This window comes from Artemia franciscana, unplaced genomic scaffold, assembly GCF_032884065.1.
Source record: "Artemia franciscana unplaced genomic scaffold, ASM3288406v1 PGA_scaffold_23, whole genome shotgun sequence".
In the NCBI taxonomy this organism is placed as follows: Eukaryota; Metazoa; Arthropoda; class Branchiopoda; order Anostraca; family Artemiidae; genus Artemia; species Artemia franciscana.
Genome location: NW_027062649.1, coordinates 2082239 through 2102946, shown reverse-complemented (window position 1 = coordinate 2102946; position 20708 = coordinate 2082239). Strand labels below are relative to the sequence as shown.

General features: G+C 36.8%; 1 protein-coding gene across 3 annotated transcripts in view; it reads right to left on the bottom strand.

Moving 5' to 3' along the window:
• The window catches only part of LOC136041456 (PTB domain-containing engulfment adapter protein 1-like), a 77172-nt gene extending 60387 nt beyond the window's left edge, over window positions 1-16785 (bottom strand). Inside the window, exon 1 of one of the 3 annotated variants that reach the window (XM_065726140.1) lies at window positions 16626-16785. The gene's annotated coding sequence lies outside the window, so the exon portion shown is untranslated. Of the gene's footprint in view, window positions 1-5386; window positions 5449-16625 lie in introns of those variants that run through there. The other 2 variants (XM_065726142.1, XM_065726141.1) reach the window with 2 other exon arrangements.
• Window positions 16786-20708: the final 3923 nt, after the last annotated feature.

Here is a 20708-nt window from a genome sequence, read left to right as displayed (position 1 = left end):
ATCTATATTGTAAATATTTTATTAGAGACAGACCTACAAGTCTAGGGAACATAGGCCATGTGTCGACACTAAATCTTGGCCGCCCACCTGCGATTTGAACCTGCGATTATATCTGACTTACCCAGTATGCTAAGCCCAGACAGGATAAAAATGTAAGTCACCCTTTCGCCTGGAAGTCTAAAGGTTACTGTCGGTCATGGATTTTCGAATCACATTTTTGGTCTCCAATTCCCTTCAAACGGCTCAGAGAATTTATAGACTATCTGTATTACTCTTGTCTATGTGGCTTAGTTCTGCCCGAGAGCGATAGACTATCACAAATAAGCGACCATCATCATTTTTTACAAAATTCTGAAAAAACTATGCCAGCTTTACCTCTCACGGAGACTATCTATCTTGGCTTTACTCTAATCCGTTAATTAATTTACTCACTTTCGTTGTAAAATAGAGGAAAATCTATTGGAAATTACCCCAGACGTTGAAAATCTACCTGTGCCTCTGCAATATAATGAATGAATGAACTGTATTACCCGTAAAAGTATAAAAAACACAAAGTACGGAGTATTATAAAAAACAAAAACGATAAACAGCGAAAAAAACGGCGAAAAAAAAAATTAAAACTAACAAAAGACAACGCATTATGAGAATAGGCACGGTTCCCCATAGGAGAGGCGAAATCACAACTTTTCTTTGGGGCGGGGAAAAACTGCAGAATCTCTATTACACTTTTCAACCCTCTTTGACAATTTTCTTCTGTTTTCTGTGTGTATTGTTTAGCTTTGGGAGGGGTAACTCCTCGTATTTCTTCTTATTAATTGAAGACAAACAGAAAACAAGCGGCGAAAAGAAGAGTCACGCTATTGAAAATTCATTGAGTATATAAAACTTGGGACATGTTTTTGTATATTAGGGGAGGGTGTGTCTAAAGCCTAATGATTTTCATGCATGAATGATTTAAATATTTTAGAGTGTTTTTAAAGTAATTTCTAGAATTATAGTTTTTCCTGAAATTTTTTTAAGGAATTAAAAGTCACTTTAGGGTCAATTTAAGCCCTTTAGTCGGATTTGTAAGCGAAACGATTATTAAATTTGGGAAGAGCATTGAAAGAGAGATCGGGTATTGGGCTCGCTTTGTCCAAGGATAAGACCTTTGCTAAAGCTCTTATCAGCTGAATCGAACGTTTGCTCATAATCTATAAAACTGAGGGGTAAAAGTGTTTGATGACTCGGACAATTCGCCAATTTAATCTAAGAGTGAATATTAGGTCGACACAACTTCTACCCTTCCTGAAACCGCACTATTCTTCACTACCCTTCATAAAACCCTCACAACCAATGTGTCACAAACGTTGTCATTCTCCTCTATATTTTTCCTGTAACTCTATCCCAGTTTCAAACAGTTCGTGATAACGAACTATAGTAAGGAGCGACCCGGCTCAATAGTAACTGAAACTCTAAAAAAATTGATATCAATAGTTACATCAAAAGAATCACATTTTAATGCTGATTTTAAATATATAAGTTTCGTCGAGATTAGTCTTACCCATCAAAAGTTACGAGCCTGAGAAAATTTACCTCATTTTTGAAAATAGGGGGAAACATCCCCTAAAAGTCATACGATCTTAACGAAAATCACACCATCAGATTCAGCGTATCAGAGAACCTGACTGTAGAAGTTTCGAGTCCCTATCTACAAAAATGTGGAATTTCGCATTTTTTTTTCCAGAAGACAAATCACGGATGCGTGTTTATTTGTTTTTTGTTTTTTTTTTATTCCCAGGGGTGATCGTATCGACCCAGTGATCCTAGAATGTCGTGGAAGGGCTCATTCTAACGGAAATTAAAAGTTTTAGTGCCCTTTTTATGTGACAAAAAAATTGGAGGGCATCTAGGCCCCCTCCCACGCTCATTTTCCCCCCAAAGTCACCGGACCAACTTCTGAGATAAATATTTTATTCAGCGTAGTCGAAAAACCTTATAACTATGTCTTTGGAGACGACTTACTCACCCGCAGTCCCCGTGGGAGAAGCTGCAAGTTACAAACTTTGACCTGTGTTTACATATAGTAATAGTTACTGGGAAGTGTACAGACGTTTTCAGGGGGATTTTTCGGTTGAGGGGAGAGTTGAGGGGGGGTTACGTGGGAGGATCTTTCCATGGAGGAACTTCTCATGGGGGAAGAGACTTTCAATGGAGGGGGCGCAGGATTTTATAGCATTATTTAAGAAAACAATGAAAAAATAAATATGAAAAGTTTTTTCTACTGAAAGTGAGGAGCAGCATTAAAACTGAAAACGAACAGAAATTATTACGCATATGAGGGGTTTACCTCCTCGTAATACCTCATTCTTTACGCTAAAGTATTTTCAGTAATTTCAACTATTTATTCTACGGCCTTTGTGATTCAGGGATCATTCTGAAGGAATTGGGACAAAATTTAACCTTTAGTGTAAAGAGCGAGGTATCGAAGATGAGTGAGCCCCCTCATATACGCAATAAAAACATACGAATATAGAAGTTCGCTACGTAAGTTAATTCGTAAGTTAAGTATATTTTTTACTTATAGAAAACGTTCGTAAAAAATTAAAAGTTATAGTTGCCTTTTTAAGTAATCAAAAATTGGAGGGCAACTAGGCCTCCTCCCTCGCTCCTTTTTTCTCAAAATCTTCCGATTAAAACTATGAAAAAGCCATTTAGCCAAAAAAAAAAAACAATATGCAAATTTCGTTTTAATTATTTATGTGCGGAGAGCCAAGATCAAAACATGCATTAATTCAAAAACGCCAAGAAATTAGACAAAACAAAAGTTTTTTTTTAAAAGAAAGTAAGGAGCGATATTAAAACTTAAAACAAACAGAAATTACTCCGTATATGAAAGGGGTTTTTCCTCCTTAACGCCCCGCTCTTTACGCTAAAGTTTTTTACTGTTTTAAAATATAGAGTTAAGAGAAAGAGCCAAACTTTAGCGTAAAGAGCGGATTGTTGAGGAGGAAAAGTCCCATTCATATACGGAGTAATTTCTGTTCGTTTTAAGTTTTAATATCGCTCCTTACTTTCATTTAAAAAAAATTGTTTTTTTTTGTTTAATACCACATTTACAAAATGTTCTGCCCGTCTCTCTTTAACTCTCTCCTTATCACTAATTGCGGCCCTGTCCCTAATTGTGACCTTGTATGGTATTAAATAAAAAAAAAATTCAACTGAAAGTAAGGAGCAGCATTAAAACTTAAAATGAACAGAAATTATTACGTATATGTAGGGAAATGCCCCTCTAAACCTCTCACTCTTTACGCTAAAAAGATTCTTATTGTTCTAATTAAACGACCCTTGTGTTTCAGGAGTCGTTCTTAAAGATTTGGGGCAGAATTAAAACTTTACCGTAAAGAGCAAGGTGTTGAGGTGGGGGCAATCCCCTTCAAATAAGCAATAATTTCTGTTCGTTTTAAGCTTTAATGTTACTCCTTACTTTCAGTTGAAAAAAACTTGTTTTTATTTAATTTCTTATTGTTTTTTAAATAATACCAGGAAATTTGGCCCCACCTCCATGAACAAGTCCCCCTCCCACGGAAACATTCTGTAAGCAATTCAATCCCGGTGAAAATTTAATCCTGACAATTACCCTTAACAACTCCACGCGTAAAATTGAGACGGAAAAGAGAAAGCAAGACACATAATTCTGTTTAGGAATTCTGCCAAACTACCCCAATGAATAATTTCTCCTGACAAGTTCACCCCCTGGAACTTCCCCCTGCATGGAAAATTCCCTTGTAGAAAAAAATTGCAGAAAATTTGTCCCCCCTCAATACGAAAATGTATACATGCTTCACAATAACAAATACTATGCGTAAACAATGTAGAAGTTTTATACCTTAAATATCTTTACCCTGGGGGAATCACATTGCATCCAAATGCATAGTTATTGAACCTTCCAGTTATGATGAACAAAATAGCTATCTCAAAATTTTGATCGGACAATTTTGGGGAAAAGGGGTCGAGGAGGGGGCCTAGCTCTCCTCCAATCTTTTTGTTCACTTAAAAGGGGCACTAGAGCTTTTCATTTCCGTTAGAATGAGCCTTTTCGCGAAATTCTAGAACAACTGGGTCGATTCGATAACCTCTGGAAAAAAACAAAACAAATAAACACGCATCCATAATCTTTCTTCTTCCAAAAAATACAAAATTCCACATTTTTGCAGATAGAACCTCGAAACCTCTACTGTAGGGTTTTCTGATACGCTGAATCTGATTGTATCATTTTCATTTCTATGACTTTTAAGGGATGTTTCCCCATTTTTTTCTATAATCATGCAAATTTTCTCAGGCTCGTTCCATTTAATGGGTAAGACTAAACTTAATGAAACTTGTATACTTGAAATCAGCATATTAAGCCGATTCTTTTGATATATCTATTGATATCAAAATCGAGTTTTATAGTTTCGGTTAGTATTGAGCCGGGTCGCTCCTTTAGTTACCACGAACTGTTTGATACCAGACAAATACATTAGTGATTAGTGCTATGCACGGGAATAACACTGCTGTGGTTAAGATAGGAAATGAGGTTAGCAGCTGGTTTCGTATTAAATCAGGAGTTAAGCAGGGTTATTTTCTGTCCCTATTTACAAGGATCATTTTGATAGACTGTCTTAGGGCACACGAATGGTAATGGGAAATCACGGAATCAAATGGGGAAGAAAAACTTTCCTGGGTTTGGATTATGCTGATGATTTAAGCATCTTAGAAGAAAGTGTGAGCAAAATGAATGAACTATTAGAGGTTTTACGAGTTCAAGGTACTAGACTAAGTTTGAAAATTAATGTTAAGAAGGCTTGGTTAGAAGTCGCTAAGGCTAGGAATAAGTGAAGATTGAAAGGTGACGTTGGGTAACAAAAAGACAGATCAAGTGGACAGCTTCACTTACCTTTTTACATTCACTAATTAATACTTACATTTCACTGATTTTTTTTTCTTTTTTTTAGTGGAAGGGGGATTGGTATTTGTGTTCTAGTTTCCAGCAACCCCAGGAACAGCCACGGGTGTGACAAATAATATAAATTTTGCTGCTGTAGACTTGTACTTTTTTCAATTATTTGCCATTAACAGTTGGTTCATAATACGAATTTCAAAGAACAAAACAAAAAAGACAAGAAAATCAGCAAATTTTGTTCATAGACTAAGGCTATATCCAGGCACTAAGAGAAAGACCGGAGAATAGAACATAATTGCGACGGTAGCGGTTATTTCATTTGAAAGGAACTGTATGTTGATCTTTAAGCTGGTAAAATAGCATTCGACAAATTTACCCAAAAGATTAACCCCACTGGTGCTATGCCTCTAAATAGGGCTCCTTTCAGGGCCCCCGCAAAAAGAGAAACAAAAGATTACTTACGCAGGCGACACAACTACTAAAATCATAAATAGGCTACAGTGCAAAGGTTCTTCGAGTACTGTAATGAAAGACGAACATTCAATGGAAGGTAACGGTAACCGGGTAAAAGCCGGAACAAAAATCTAGCGATTTAATTACCTGTAGATGATTCACGGGCTTAATTGTGAACATATTTTTGTAAATGAAAAAATTGACAAAAACATTGTTTTTCTTAGGCTGACCACCCCAAGGCAAGTGTCAGAAGTATAAAATGGCGCATTGGTTGAAGTACCAAAAAATGAAATTTTCTGGTCTGTAGGTTTCCACCAGCGTTCCAAACGCTGGGGTGGGGGTCTAAAAAAACAACTTAAAAACATCACAATTATATACTCATATACATTTTGCAGGATGGAGGATCAAACCCTTTAGCCCTCCGCCACTCGATACGGCTTTGGATAAACTGTATTAGCCTTCTGACTAAAACTGTATCGAGAGATCGCATCGCTTTCCTACCCTCACAGGTAGTTCAACTGATTTAAAGTATTTGGACAGCGCCCCTAATATAGCTTAACCTCATTCCCACCCCCTAATGTTTTCTGAGATCTAACGTAAAAGTCAGGGACCCAGCCAAAGAAATTCTAACATCATTTAACAAGCTGAAATTCTTGCATGCTTCAACAAGCTAAAGAAGGTATGAGAAATTTATCAGGGGTGGAATTGGTTGCCGAAAACGAATATAGGCGGGCGCAACGGAAATTATGGACACCAAAGAGATATCACCGAATTTCCATAGTCGATGATCGTCATCGGCTATATTTACTGTTTTTGGACCTAGATGAGAGGTTTGGACTTAGAATGTAAAACAGAAAAAGGTACCAAGAAAAGAAAAAATGATGAGTACAATCAGATCTAGCTTCCTAACTGCACATTATTGAAACGTACCTAAGTGATGACACCAGAAACCAACTTTCCTGTAATTGCATTAGAGTTTTGTTTAAAGGGGGAGAAAGAGAGCAATTGGGGCTGCACAGGAAGGTGACAACACCTTTGTAACTCTATTCCGTTAGTCGCGACAAAACAGAAACCACTTGGAATAAATTAAAGTGGATAGATATTGAATCCTAGCCTCGTCAGAAGTACGTACAAACAAACAAAAAATTAGCTGCAGAAATAGAGTTCTTGATGAAAATTAGAGAAAGAAAAAAAATCTAGAAAATGATCACAAATTACGCATATGTTAAAATTCTTCGGGCGAATTATCATACTTTCCGGTACAAGCACACAATACATAACAAAATCGAGGAAGACATTGATAGTTCCTGGTGCACTTTTTGCTGCACTCACAAAAGAGTTATGAATATCCCAACGGAAGCGAGGAAGCGCTCGAAACAACAGGAACAACATCTTGTCCAGAAAAATGCCATCCATAAATCGAAAGGCTGACAAGGTCTTGCAATCAGTAAGGCATTCCAGATTCCAAGATGATAGCAAGAACGCTTGCAATGTCGCACATGCACCACCTCAGTAGGAGGCAGGGCGTTCAGCTCCTTCTTACGGGGGTGTAAGTGTACTCTTAAATCACTGAGGGAAAATTGATTAGGGTCTCTTTCATAAGTACTGATAATCAGCCTTCTTGCTACATCTTGGAAGGAGAACATACTGGCTTCCGTAAATGTTTCATCTCTCAACTTCTGTGTTGCACACTGAATCTCCATTTACAGACCGCTCTTCTTGGCGGGCGCTAAGAATGTTCGTTTTCCTTTGGAGAAAAAGTAACTCGTTGTGTCACACCCCGAAATAGAGTGAATGAACACCAGGGAGTTCAGCATTTGCTTCATCATTCTCTGGAAGAAAAGACCAAAGGAGACATAATAATTCAGATTCTCCCCAAGAAAAATATTAAAGAGACGAGTAAATTGATCCACTAGTATCACAACTTCATCAGTATTATTAGCACAAACAGTCACTCTTTCAAAGCCGTTTCTGAAGCAAAAGGTAACGTGTAGAGCCAGTCTGGTGTCCACTTCCTCATGTGTACTACACAGAAATTCCTCGAAACTGAGCGAACCAACATCATGACTTAGTCATACAGCTCTCATCCTGTCTTCAAATCCTCCAAACTGCCATACACGCAAGGTGTTGGCAGTACTTAAGTTGATTATATAGTCAAATCCATTTGCTTCCCATGTTTCATAAATTGCTTTCATCAACTTTGCTTTGCTCTTTGTATTTGCAACAATATTTGTCCAGTTTCCAATTCTTAAGCTCTTCAAGAAGAAGTAGACTGTCAAACAGCGGCCACATGCCACAAACAGCTATGTGGCAGGAGTCTTGACCAGCTTAATTTCAACTTACCAGAGCCCCCTGATGTTACTGCAAATAATCTAAATAAATTTCTCGCTTCCATTGTCCAGAGCCTTCCAGCATTGCCAATCCAATTATCAACAGGAGCCCCATCCCCCTTTTTCCCGACTGTTTCCCCGTCTGAGATTGAAAGAAGAATTGATAAACTAAGAAAGACAAGTGTTTGTCCTTTGGATATCCCGTTTCCCCTTATTAGAGCCTTCGGTGACTTCCTGTCTAAGCCCTTGTCTGTCCTGTTTAACGAAATTACTAAGTCTGGGCAAATTCCAACAATTTGGAAACAGGGTTTTATTACCCCTTTGAAAAAGAAAAATGGAAAGCCTGGCTTTGATGGTGTTCGGCCTATTACGCTTACTCCTATTTTTTCAAAATTGTATGAAGGATTCCTTGCAGATTTGCTAAAGGAAAAAATCCTACCTCTTACTGACCTGAAACAATTTGGAAACCTAAAATCAACTTCTACTTCCCACTACCTCGTTTCTCTTATTGACCACATCGGGAAAATCCTCGAAAAACCTAATTCCTGGCTAAACTTAATTTCTATTGACCTTCAGAAAGCCTTTGACCTTGTTAACCACAATATTTTAATTGAGAAACTAGAAAGCGAGTTCAATATCGATCCCTTACTGGTAAAATTGGTTGCCTCATTTTTAACAAATAGATCACAGGTGGTTAAATACCAGAACCATTACTCAAATCCTCTCCCTATCTACAATGGCATACCCCAAGGAACTCTCCTAGGCCCCCTCCTTTTTTCAGTCATGATTAACAGCCTTGCGAAGGAAGTTCCTGACCGTTGGAAATTTGTTGATGACCTAACGATTGTTGAAAGTTGCTTCAAAAATTTAATAAGCGACCCTATGAGTATTCTCGATGAAATTGGAAGTGAGGCTTTGGACCTAGATATGACCGTAAACCCCTCTAAGTCCATGATAATGCCGATTTGTTTCCTCAAATCCTCGCCCTGTTTTCTTAATCCTATCCTTCCTGAAATTTATGCATCCTCGGTTAAATTACTTGGAGTCACAATTTCGTCAAATTTAAAGTGGGATATCCACGTTAAAGATATCATCCATAAAGCTAATGCGTCTATCGACCTCCTTAAGCTCCTAAGTAAATATAGTGTCCCCCCTTCTCACTCCTTAAGGTTGTACACGTCGTTTGTCCGTCCGCATCTTGAATATGCTTGTCCAGTTTGGCACCCTGGCATCTCCCGTGAAGAATCAGACAAAATTGAGTCAATACAAAAAAGAGCCTTGCGAATAATTTTCAAAGAAGGCAAGGTGCCTTACTCTCTGCTCCTAAAAAAAGCTAGTTTGGAAACCCTTGAGCGAAGGAGGTCGTCGTTGTGCCTCCGTTTTTCAAAAAATGCAATAACGAACCCTCGGACGGCAAGTATTTTCCCCAAACGTCACTCACCATCCAGATTACGACAGCCTCGAGCTGTTTCTGAGCCCATCCCAGTTTTGTCCCCCATTCGTTGCGTTACCTCCAGATATAAAAAAACCTTTGTCCCCTTCATCACAGAAAAAATAAATAAAATAGCCAACTAGTTTCGCCTCCCCCCGTTTTTTTTTTTTTTTTTTTTCTCTTTCATGTGAGGTGCTTTAGGTCGTTGTTCGTTTGATTCGTTTGTTCCCACCGATTGTTTATATGTTCTCTTTTAAACCTTTTCAACGCTAATTTTATCTCACTCTTTTAGTTTTGTTTTACGACTTACCTTTTCAACTTTCTGATTTATTGCCGTTTAATTTTTTCTTTTTTTTGACAAATGAATGGCTTTGCCTTTCTGATTTAGTTGTTTTTGACATTGTTTAACCAGTTTTTTAGTTGTTGTGCTATTTTTATGATGTGTTTTTATTTTTATGGTTTTATGACTCTGGAATGCGAATTCCGGAATGCGTCCCTCGGGGCTTGTGATAGTTATTTTTTGAAATTAAATATCTTATCTTATCTAAGAACATTAATCCCTCACATAGTTGAAATTTTAAATTAATACCCCCCCCCCCCTTTTTTTTTTCTTTTCTCACTCCACTCTTATCTTATAGTTTGAGTGATTATTTTGCAATTGCAAACTTTGTAATTCTTGCTAGCTACATTTTTGTTTAAATTTGTTTTCCCTGTTTTAACTTTACGAGTTTTTATCGTTTGACTTTTTATTGATTGCAATTTATGATGTTGTACTGACGCTGAAGTGCGAATTCGGCCCTTTTGGGCTTGTGATAGTCGCTTTGTTGAAATAAATATTATCTCTATTATCTTATCTTATCACATAAATAGTGACACCCACTGCAGCCCTTCAGAGATATACTGCCACCATTTGGATAAGTATGACCAAACAGTCCGCCATAACTGTCACTCACAATATGAATTTCATTTGCTGTTTCAGGTATTCCTTTGAACACGGCTTTAATCAAACCGCATGGTATGGATTTCGACGGTTCCATGTTCATCTGATGGTTAATGGCGAACCAGTGGCATTGATTCGATAACAAAGTCTAATCCTCCCCAGGTAACCATCCGCTAGATCGATATTCTTGTTACCTAAAATTACCACTTCGCTCTCTTTTATTTCTAGTTTTAAAAACTTGGTCCTCTTATCATTAATTTTTAAATCTATTCTTTAACTCTAAGCTGTCAAAACATACTAGCATTCATTCCTTTTGAAAGTGCGTTTACACAGGATACTCAAATCATCTGAATATTCTAAGTTTATGAGGTCTTTACCGTCCCATTCGATTCTATGTTCTCCCGCAGCGTTTGCCGTATTCTTTAGGACAAAGCCCCCCAGAATAATTTACACAAACGGGGATAGGCCACAACCCTACTACACTCCTGATTTCATAACAAACTTACTAACCTCACTTTCTACCTTAACCACAGCAACATTATTCTCATTAATAGTACTAATCTCCTTACTGTACTTATCTTATATACCATACCAGGACAGCACCTTCACAAGATCTTTTCTTACGGCTGCAATAAATTCCTGTTCTTTATTAATAGAACTAAGGTCTAAAGGGGCCATATGATTCAAACACTTCTCAATTATTTATCTAAGGGTAGAAATTTGGTCAACATATCCCCCCGCTCCTCCCTTTATAAAACCGCGTAATTTTATTAAAACCTTATCTACAGCATCTTTTGGTCCAATAAGTGTCATCATGATAAGTAATTTGGTTCTTTTTCAACACTCAAGATTCCGTTTAGAGGTGGAGTTGGCAAATAAAAACAAAACATGCGGCTTTTCCATATGATATAGGAAAATACTTTAGGGGTAATTTTTGAGGAGTCGAAGTCCAAAGCCCAACCCCACCTTATATAAAAATTCATGCATGTCAATGGCATTTGCAATAATTTGACCTTAGTCCATTTTTCTTAGAAATTGCCATAGAAATCCCACAAAAAAACATCACCAACTAGATCCAAGGGGGAAAACCTGACAAAGTAAACATTTTTTGTTGCAAAATAAGGTTTTGTAATACAAAAAAAAAGATAAAAGAAGAAAAGAATCTTTTCTGGTCAGCACAGCCTTGTTAATACATTATTAGTTACTAATTACGTAATTTACAGTTTTTCCTGTTTAGAGCACATTTTAATACCAAGTTTAGAAATTAAAACCGTGATTCTGTTGAACGTTGTACACGTATCAAAAGGCGGGGTACTTAGGGCTCTTGTACCCCTTAACATATCGGTATTATAATCAGGGGCTGTTAGCAGGAAAGTAGGTATGTTGTATCTTGTTTAAAGTGCAATCATACACGAATCTTCAATATTAATGATCGCAGGCACAAAGTTTACCCTTGGCCCCTCCAAATCTACCTCCAACAAGTAATGTTTTGAACAAAAAGTCATCCAGGCTTTTTTTTTCGAAGGAGACCCTTTCTAAGAAACATTTTCTAAGTCTTTATTTAATTACTTTTTTTGGACATATGATTTTGAATATTTTGAGGGGCTGAGGACGTGTATTTTAGTAGTCATTTTGGAGGAGTCGAAGTTCAAAGCCTAACCCCACCTTGTATAAAAATTCATGCATGTCAATGGCATTTGCAAAGATTTAACCTTGATCCATTTTTCTTAGAAATTGCCACAGAAATCCACAAACAAGATCACCAAGTAGATCTACGGGGGAAAATCCGACAAAGTAAACATTTTTTGTTGCAAAACAAAGTTTTGTAATACAAGGAAAAAGACAAAAGAAGAAAAAAGTCTTTTCTGGTCAGCAGAGCCTTATTGATACACTAGTAGTTACTAATCACGTAATTTACAGTTACTTTATTTTCCTGTTTATAGTATCTTTTAATCCCAAGTTTAGAAACTAAAACTGTGATTCTGTTGAGCGTTGTACACAAATCAAAAGGCGGGTTACTTAGGGCCCTTGTACCCCTAACACATCAATATTGTAATCAGGGGCTTTTAGCAGGAAAGTAGGTATGTTGCATCTTGTTTAAAGTGCAATCATGCACGAATCTTCAATATTAATGATCGGAGCCACAAATTTTGCCCTTGGCCCCTCCAAATCCACCTCCAACAAGAAATGTTTTGAACAAAAAGTTGGCCAGGCTCTTTTTTTCGAAGGAGACCCTTTCTAAGAAACATTTTCTATGTCTTTTTTTATTGTTTTTTTTTTGGAACATATGATTTTGAATATTTTGAGGGGCTGACGACGCATAGAGTCTTATCAGCAGCGAATAAGCAAAACTAAAGAATGTCATTCGCAACACGTTCATGGTCAAAAATGCGGCCCAAGCCCCGTACTCTGAATTTTTTCCAGGTTTATAAAAGGGATACAAGCAACATTATGCATTTTCATATTCTGAACGTGTTCAAAAGCGTTCAAAAGTGTTCAAAATCTTCAAGTGTAACTTCTGACAGTTTTCAATAAATTAACAAGAAAAGCTAACAAAATGAAGAGCGATGTCCCATATATTATTATTAGTTATATAGTTCTTTTATAGGGCAATGGTCCTAGAAACCTCGAAGAGGATACGTTCAATCAAAAATTGAAATTTCTGGAGCCATTTTTAAGGGAACAAAAGTATTTGGAGTGTAACCAAGCCCCTACTGTGCTCTTTTAAAACTATAGGCATTTAATCATAAATCGAGACAGCCATTACACTCAAAATGACAAATGACAAATTCAGGCTGCTCTAATAGCAAGGGTTGAAAACAAAACAATTAGCCCATACCTCACAGATACATTTCGTAGAAAAGGGGGGCTAGTCGCATCTTGTCAAGAACAGAATCTTGCAAAGAATTTCAAAGTTATGTCGATAACCTAGGTTATCCTTTATTGCCATACGCAGACGACAAGTAGAAACATGGAACACTACTTGTGCCTCAGTAGCTTACTATCTGCCTTGGCTTGAATTGAAATCAAGTAGTTGGGGGCATCAAGCCATGGCTAATTGTAGAAAAAGCCAAGGCAGATAGCCCGAGTGAGTGAGAGGCAAATCTGGAGACTGATAGCAGTGGCAGCTTAGATATAAAATGACGACTTGCCTTTGCTAGCTCTAGCTTCCAAAAACTAGCCCACTTCAGTTAAAAAAACCATCTATCCAACAAACTCAAAATGTGCCATTTCATGGGCAAGTCAACTCCATTCCATTGACACACAACACCGAAGAGGAAAGAACTTCTAGCGTTAAAGATGAGATACCTACTTTGCATGGCGAGAATCAAATACACTAATCGAATCGAAAATATAAGGAACGCCGAAGACTCCATTCCACTTAAACCATTCTAAGCAGAATCAAGAAGCATCAGCTGCACAGGTTCCGTCAGTATAAGCTAGTGGATTTGCGCCATGTTCCAAAAAATTACCCTTGAAGGCAAGGCCTTGTCCCGGATTTTTTCGGGGGGGGGAGATTTTTTTCTGTGGGGGGAAGCGGGTTACATTTTTTTTTAAACGCAACAAAATTTGTTTTTATTCATTTCTGTAACTTTTACGAGTCGGACAAACATTTTGGCGCGGGGAGAGGGATTCTAAACACTTAACCTTCCCTGGATACGGCCTTGCTTGAAGGATCCCTCCATGGCCTTTATCTAAAAGGTAGACTATGAACATCGGGGGCATCCGCAGCGTCAAGAGAGCCCCGTTATAACAAATCGCACCAGATAGAGCCCTATCGACTTTAGTTCCTCCTTTGCCACCAGAGGCACTCAGGGCATCCATAAAGAGCCGCCAATCATCCCTCATATGTGCTGCTGCCCAGACGTCTTCTCATTGGGGTTGGCTATCGAATTGATAAACTTCGGGTCCCGCTGGTATATACAACGAAGTGTATTTTTTGGCTTTTCTCTTCTTCAGGTTCCCTCTGGTTGCCACTCGAGTATCGTTTTGGGGAGTAAGAACTCGCCACTTACTGTTTGAGCAAGAAACAATTTGCGGGACAGGAAACCAGCAGCTGAGAGCAAAAGGAGTTACCAACGTGCAACATTTTCTATCTCCTTTCGATGCTGTTTCTTTTTTGAAGTGTTGGAACAGGAGAAACAGATGAAGAATCAAAATTTTGTCAATAGGTTTCCCAAAGTCGTTTGAAGGCATTTGTAGTCCATTTTCTTCAAGTCTTTGTCACATCGCTTTGTGCTGGATGTAGAGGTACTTGACTATTATATAAAACACACTCGAAAAATGAAGTTTGACGACAATAAAATATGATGAAAATATTATATTTTATTAGCAAAATCGTGAAGGTCATTTGTGAATTATTAAATTGGGAGCTTCGACTGACCGTCTCAAAGACATAGAAAAGATCGTTATTAACGGGATTCTTGAGGACACCGGTTAGTTTGCTTTGACTAGTGATAGAATATGGCGTCTCACCATGGATGTTCAAATTAAGATTTGGGATTTGTCAAGAACCGAAGAACAGGCAATTATATTTTTCCAGCATAACGGGTCTTTGCCCAAAACAAAATTACTGCGTCAATGGACACACCATAACTTTGTACTCATAAGAGAAGCAACATATTTGGAAGTGTAACAGTGCTTTCGAAGGTTTTCCCTAATTTTAATAACAAAATCTTTTCGCACCGCTCAAACTGACGTACTAACAGCGTTAGCAGGACTTTTACTAGTAGATTTAAGAGCTAAAGAATTAACAATCATGCGAAAAAGGGTAGACCAGAATGCTGACCAGAACTTTCAACACCAGTCATCCCAATATCAACAGGACAATGTCACACAGTGTATACACAGATGAGGTTATAAAAGATTTTTTATGTTCAATCAGATGATAGCTCAGCTTCCTTCCCCTTAGATAGACGTAAACTGAAAATTGCTCTTCATGAAAAGTGGTATCAAGGTTTCAATAATAGAGTGAGTTTATGGCCAATACAATTCTTTCCATCATAAGACCATTTAATAGCTGCTTCTAAAATGAATATTACACACCAGCTAATGCAAATTATAACTGGACATTGTCGGTTAAATTATTTCTTAAATAGAATTGGAAAAGCTAGAAGCGGAGAGTGCATTTGTGGTGAAAGTGAAACTTATAGCCACTTCCTGTTTACTTGACCTGTTTATTTCTTACAACGTTTTGGTATGGAACTAGAACTCCATTCTTTAGGAATTAATATTTCCTATTTTGTCCTAGTTTAGTAATTTCTGATAAAGTATTAAGGTAATGTTAGAACAGATTTTTGTATTCAACTAGAAGACTGGTTTCACGATAATATTTGATATTTATACCTGATTGTTGCCTTTGATTGTCGCATTGATTAGTTTCATTTATTCTAGTTTTTTTTCTTTCTTTGTAGTGTTAGTTTGTAGACATTTAGCAGTGAAATACTTGTAAAGGTTTAATCACTTAATAAAAATCATCATCATCAACACTGCGTTCTGGAAGCATATTTCCAAGTTGTAGTTTTCACAATTTGGCTAACAAATTTTTCTATTTTCATCATATTTTGTTTTGTTTTTTTCATTAGCCATTAACCAAACTTCACTTCTCGAGTGTGTTTTATATAATAGACAAGTACCGATGTAGATCCTAGAGTTTACAAATCTAGTGTTATCGCTGTTACATTTAAGGGTAGTATCTGAAGTCTTCACACTTCTGAGATGATTGTGAAAACCGTTCCCTAAACAATTCTGGGCAGGAGGATCGGCAAGGCAACGTGGATAAGGAGGACCAATGCGTGATCGGGCCAGCGTTGCCAAAGCTTTGAAATAAATTGTACCAGTTTTCCAACTAAAACTGTACCGTAAGACATTAAGTTGTACCATCTGAACAGCTTGATACAAATTTTTGGTGACCAGAAGAAAATTTTCGATTAACTAAAATTTAAACATACATCCGAGTCAGAAAGGAGCAAGTAAAACCAAAATGCACCCGAAAATTTGTTTTTCATCAAAAAATACATATGTACCGCATTGTACCATGGCCTCTAAATTATTCCAAAAACAGTACAAATGTAACGCATTGGCAACGCTGGATCTGGCATGCACTGGTCTGTTAATCTTCCCTTGTGGAATAGGTAATCAAGCCGTTTTTGATAATTGTTTCAGGAAATTGTCAGATAAGGCTTTTAGGCGTAACATTAATGGTATGTCTAAACTGAGTTTTGGCTGTAAAAAAAAAAAAACAAGTCAAATATGTTTCTACCACAGTAATATTAGGTAATTTTTCAGATAGAAAAAATTCTGACTGCGCCACTGATCTTCGCCAAGTCCTGCGTTGGCACAATAGAATTAATCTCTCCTTGAGTGCTTTGTAATTCGGGATTGGAGTTAGATCTCATTAGCAGAAACCCATCATAGAGCCCGAAATTTGACTCTGTTGACAGGATTATAATTTTTGTGCAGACAATACATTTTGGCAGAGACCAGTCAAAATAGAACGTAAAAATTAATTAATAATACAAAAATCGTAAACTAATTCTTCCATACCTTAGCAGAAAATACGGATATCCTTTTGGAATAAAAATAGGCCAGATTTACAAAGTAACTAGTTCTGGGATCAAATAGATTCTATCCAGCTAAGCCGACATCCTATTCTATCAAATTAATTTGAAATCATAGCAGAAAGTAAAAGGAAAAAACATCACTGAATTTAACAATTTTAACGCTAGGTTTTGATGATAAAACCCGTATTTACGTCATGGTTAAAAGCCTTCGGGAACCAATGAATATTAATTATTTTTTGGCAATGTTTATTAAAACAGAATGAGTGAATCTAAATCATATTGTATCGTGAATACTTCTATTTATCAGGCTTAGCTTCGGACTTCGTCTGATTACCTATTTCAAGGGCAACCAAACAATATGGTAGGCAGTCAAATATCCAAGAAGGGGTGGGGGCCATGAAAATAGCTGCATGAAGAGCCGCTATCTGTGCCCCTCAGGAGTAGTATTTTGAGACATTCTTTTTCTCCAGTCTAAAAACACCAACTTCAGACCGGATTAGGCAGGCAATGCTTGTCCCTCAAAAGAGAGGAGAGAGTCACCTGCCACTCGCCATCCATTAGTATATTCTCATCGTAACAAAATGTGGAGAGGCAGGGAGAGCATCACGAGCACCGTCCGGAAAATTGGTACTTATCGGTTATATAATAAACACTATAGAATTTCGATCGCGGATGATACGAACATGACACAAGAAACTGGTCAAGGAATTCTTTATACCACACAATTAGCTTTGGCTCGGTTGGAAAATAAATTGTAGCTATATCTTATTTAAATATTCAGTTGGTATTTGGGTTAGATTAGGTTGGTATAATTTATGCTATGCTTTACCCCCCCCCCTCCCTAATGTTCACACATATAGCCCAAATTTGTTTCTAAAATATTATGTTTTCATTACATTTTGTTTCATTTCATTAGCATTAATCGAACTTCACTTTCGAGTGTTTACTATAAAACCGATAAGTAACGGAAATTTTTCAGGAGATAGAGGCAAGTGTTACTACGAACTTTGTTTCATCGATGTCAAAATGTGAATACTGTGCTAATCGTTATTTTTTAATATTTAAAAGTTTGTGGCTGCGCACCGTAAGTAAAGAGTGACTCCTGCTAATCTGCTAATAGTTAGTAAAACTAAACAATTTTCGACAACAATATATATAAACGAAAATAGTTGGCTTTTCTGGCGGTTCCAGTTGATGAAATTCTTCAGGTTGAAAGTTAGAAACAAAAAGTAGTACTTAATTATTATACAAGAAACACTCAAGACATTACCCGGTTTTCATTCCCGTTAGATTGCAATGTATAGTGATAGAATATACTGTCCGACCATGGATAGCTTTATTTTAATTAAATGTTTAGTTGTTATTTTGGTTAGATTACAATAGGTTCGTTTAGATTACGTAATTAATATATGCTATGCTTTACCCCCACCCCTCCCCTTAATGTGCAGTTATATAGCCCAAATTTGTTTCTAAACTATTATATTTTTATCTTACTTATGTATTCTCCATTAGCATTAGACAAGGTTCACTTCTCAAGTGTTTCTCGTATAATACTTAAGTACCCAAAAAGTTACTCAGAAAAGAAAATCATGCCCCATTTTCAAAAAAGAGGAAAAACAACCCCCCATAAGGGCGAGTTATTTTGCTGAAATTACACGGTCGAAATCAGCATATCATGGAACCCTTTTATAGAGGCTTTAAGCCCCTATCTATAGAAATATGAATTTTAAATTTTGCCAAGAAGGATATAGTCCAGTAAAAATACGGCTAGGCCCTGAACAAAATGCAACAAAAATGGATTTTATACCGTTAGAAAGTGAAAAATTAGCTTATTACAAATTCTGAAATCAGTGTTGCAACCACAAGGTAATACGAGCATAATTTTCCTTAAATTACAAAGCAAAAAACTTATTTCGAGACATTACAGTGAAAGAAGTGTCTTCTATGGTGCTATTGGAGAAATATAAAATGTAAATGATACTAAAAAAGGCTTATTATTAGTACTATAGTAGTGTTTTTGCAAACTCCATTTAAAGTTGGAAGTGAAAGAAATAAAGTCCAAAAATCAACCAAATATCCTATTTTACTGAGTAAGGAATTCTCTCTAGGGTTCCTTGCCCGTAAAAAATGGAAAGGACAAGTTTTATAACCTGCAGGACACCCGCAATTACAAAGCAACGGAAAATAAATTACATGCTTCTTCTATAGAATCGGTTAACTTCTGGTGAAATTATGTTGTGAAATTATGTAACTAAGCGTCAACATGTAAACCCGCAATTACAAAGCAACGGAAAATAAATTACATGCTTCTTCTACAGAATCGGTTAACTTCTGGTGAAATTATGTTGTGAAATTCTGGTGAAATTAAGTAACTAAGCGTTAACATGTAAACCCGCAATTACAAAGCAACGGAAAATAAATTACATGCTTCTTCTATAGAATCGGTTAACTTCTGGTGAAATTATGTTGTGAAATTCTGGTGAAATTAAGTAACTAAGCGTTAACATGTAAACCCGCAATTACAAAGCAACGGAAAATAAATTACATGCTTCTTCTACAGAATCGGTTAACTTCTGGTGAAATTATGTTGTGAAATTCTGGTGAAATTAAGTAACTAAGCGTTAACATGTAAACCCGCAATTACAAAGCAACGGAAAATAAATTACATGCTTCTTCTATAGAATCGGTTAACTTCTGGTGAAATTATGTTGTGAAATTCTGGTGAAATTATGTAACTAAGCGTTAACATGTAAACCCGCAATTACAAAGCAACGGAAAATAAATTACATGCTTCTTCTATAGAATCGGTTAACTTCTGGTGAAATTATGTTGTGAAATTCTGGTGAAATTAAGTAACTAAGCGTTAACATGTAAACCCGCAATTACAAAGCAACGGAAAATAAATTACATGCTTCTTCTATAGAATCGGTTAACTTCTGGTGAAATTATGTTGTGAAATTCTGGTGAAATTATGTAACTAAGCGTCAACATGTAAACCCGCAATTACAAAGCAACGGAAAATAAATTACATGCTTCTTCTATAGAATCGGTTAACTTCTGGTGAAATTATGTTGTGAAATTCTGGTGAAATTATGTAACTAAGCGTCAACATGTAAACCCGCAATTACAAAGCAACGAAAAATAAATTACATGCTTCTTCTATAGAATCGGTTAACTTCTGGTGAAATTATGTTGTGAAATTATGTAACTAAGCGTCAACATGTAAACCCGCAATTACAAAGCAAGGGAAAATAAATTACATGCTTCTTCTATAGAATCGATTAACTTCTGGTGAAATTATGTTGTGAAATTCTGGTGAAATTATGTAACTAAGCGTCAGCATGTAAACCCGCAATTACAAAGCAACGGAAAATAAATTACATGCTTCTTCTATAGAATCGGTTAACTTCTGGTGAAATTATGTTGTGAAATTCTGGTGAAATTATGTAACTAAGCGTCAACATGTAAACCCGCAATTACAAAGCAACGGAAAACTAGACCTACGTTGCCTGGGCAACGTGAAGTGTTGCGGCAACCTTTGTCCGGCTTCGCCGATAAAAGTGTTGCGAGAGCAACACTTTGGTTTTGTTTCTTCGCTATCGGTTAAATTCTGAAGTTGTCAAAACTATCAAAGCATTCAAAACGGCATATTCAAAGCAGAACACAATCAGTAATCACATGATCAAGTTCTTCAGCGTTGAAAAAACAACAGCAAAAGAATATCGGAAGAAGGGACTAAATTGAGTTTGCAGCCAGTTGAACTTTATCCTTTTCAATCGTAGACATCGCGACCGATGGAAACTTGGAACATTATCTTATATAATCTAGTTGGTATTATAAAGCTATTCGTGACTTTTCAGGATCAAATACCATAGATGTGCACCAATTTGCACAAATTTTTAGCCTCTGATGAACCTCCTCTAGCAACCGATTCTTACTTACAAGTCCCTCTCCCGTGATATACATCCAAGTTCACCGGAAACAAATAATGGGTACACCAACTAGCAAAAGTTGCAAACCCCTTGTCGCTGAAGTCATTGTAGCCTAACAGCCGATTATTACTTAC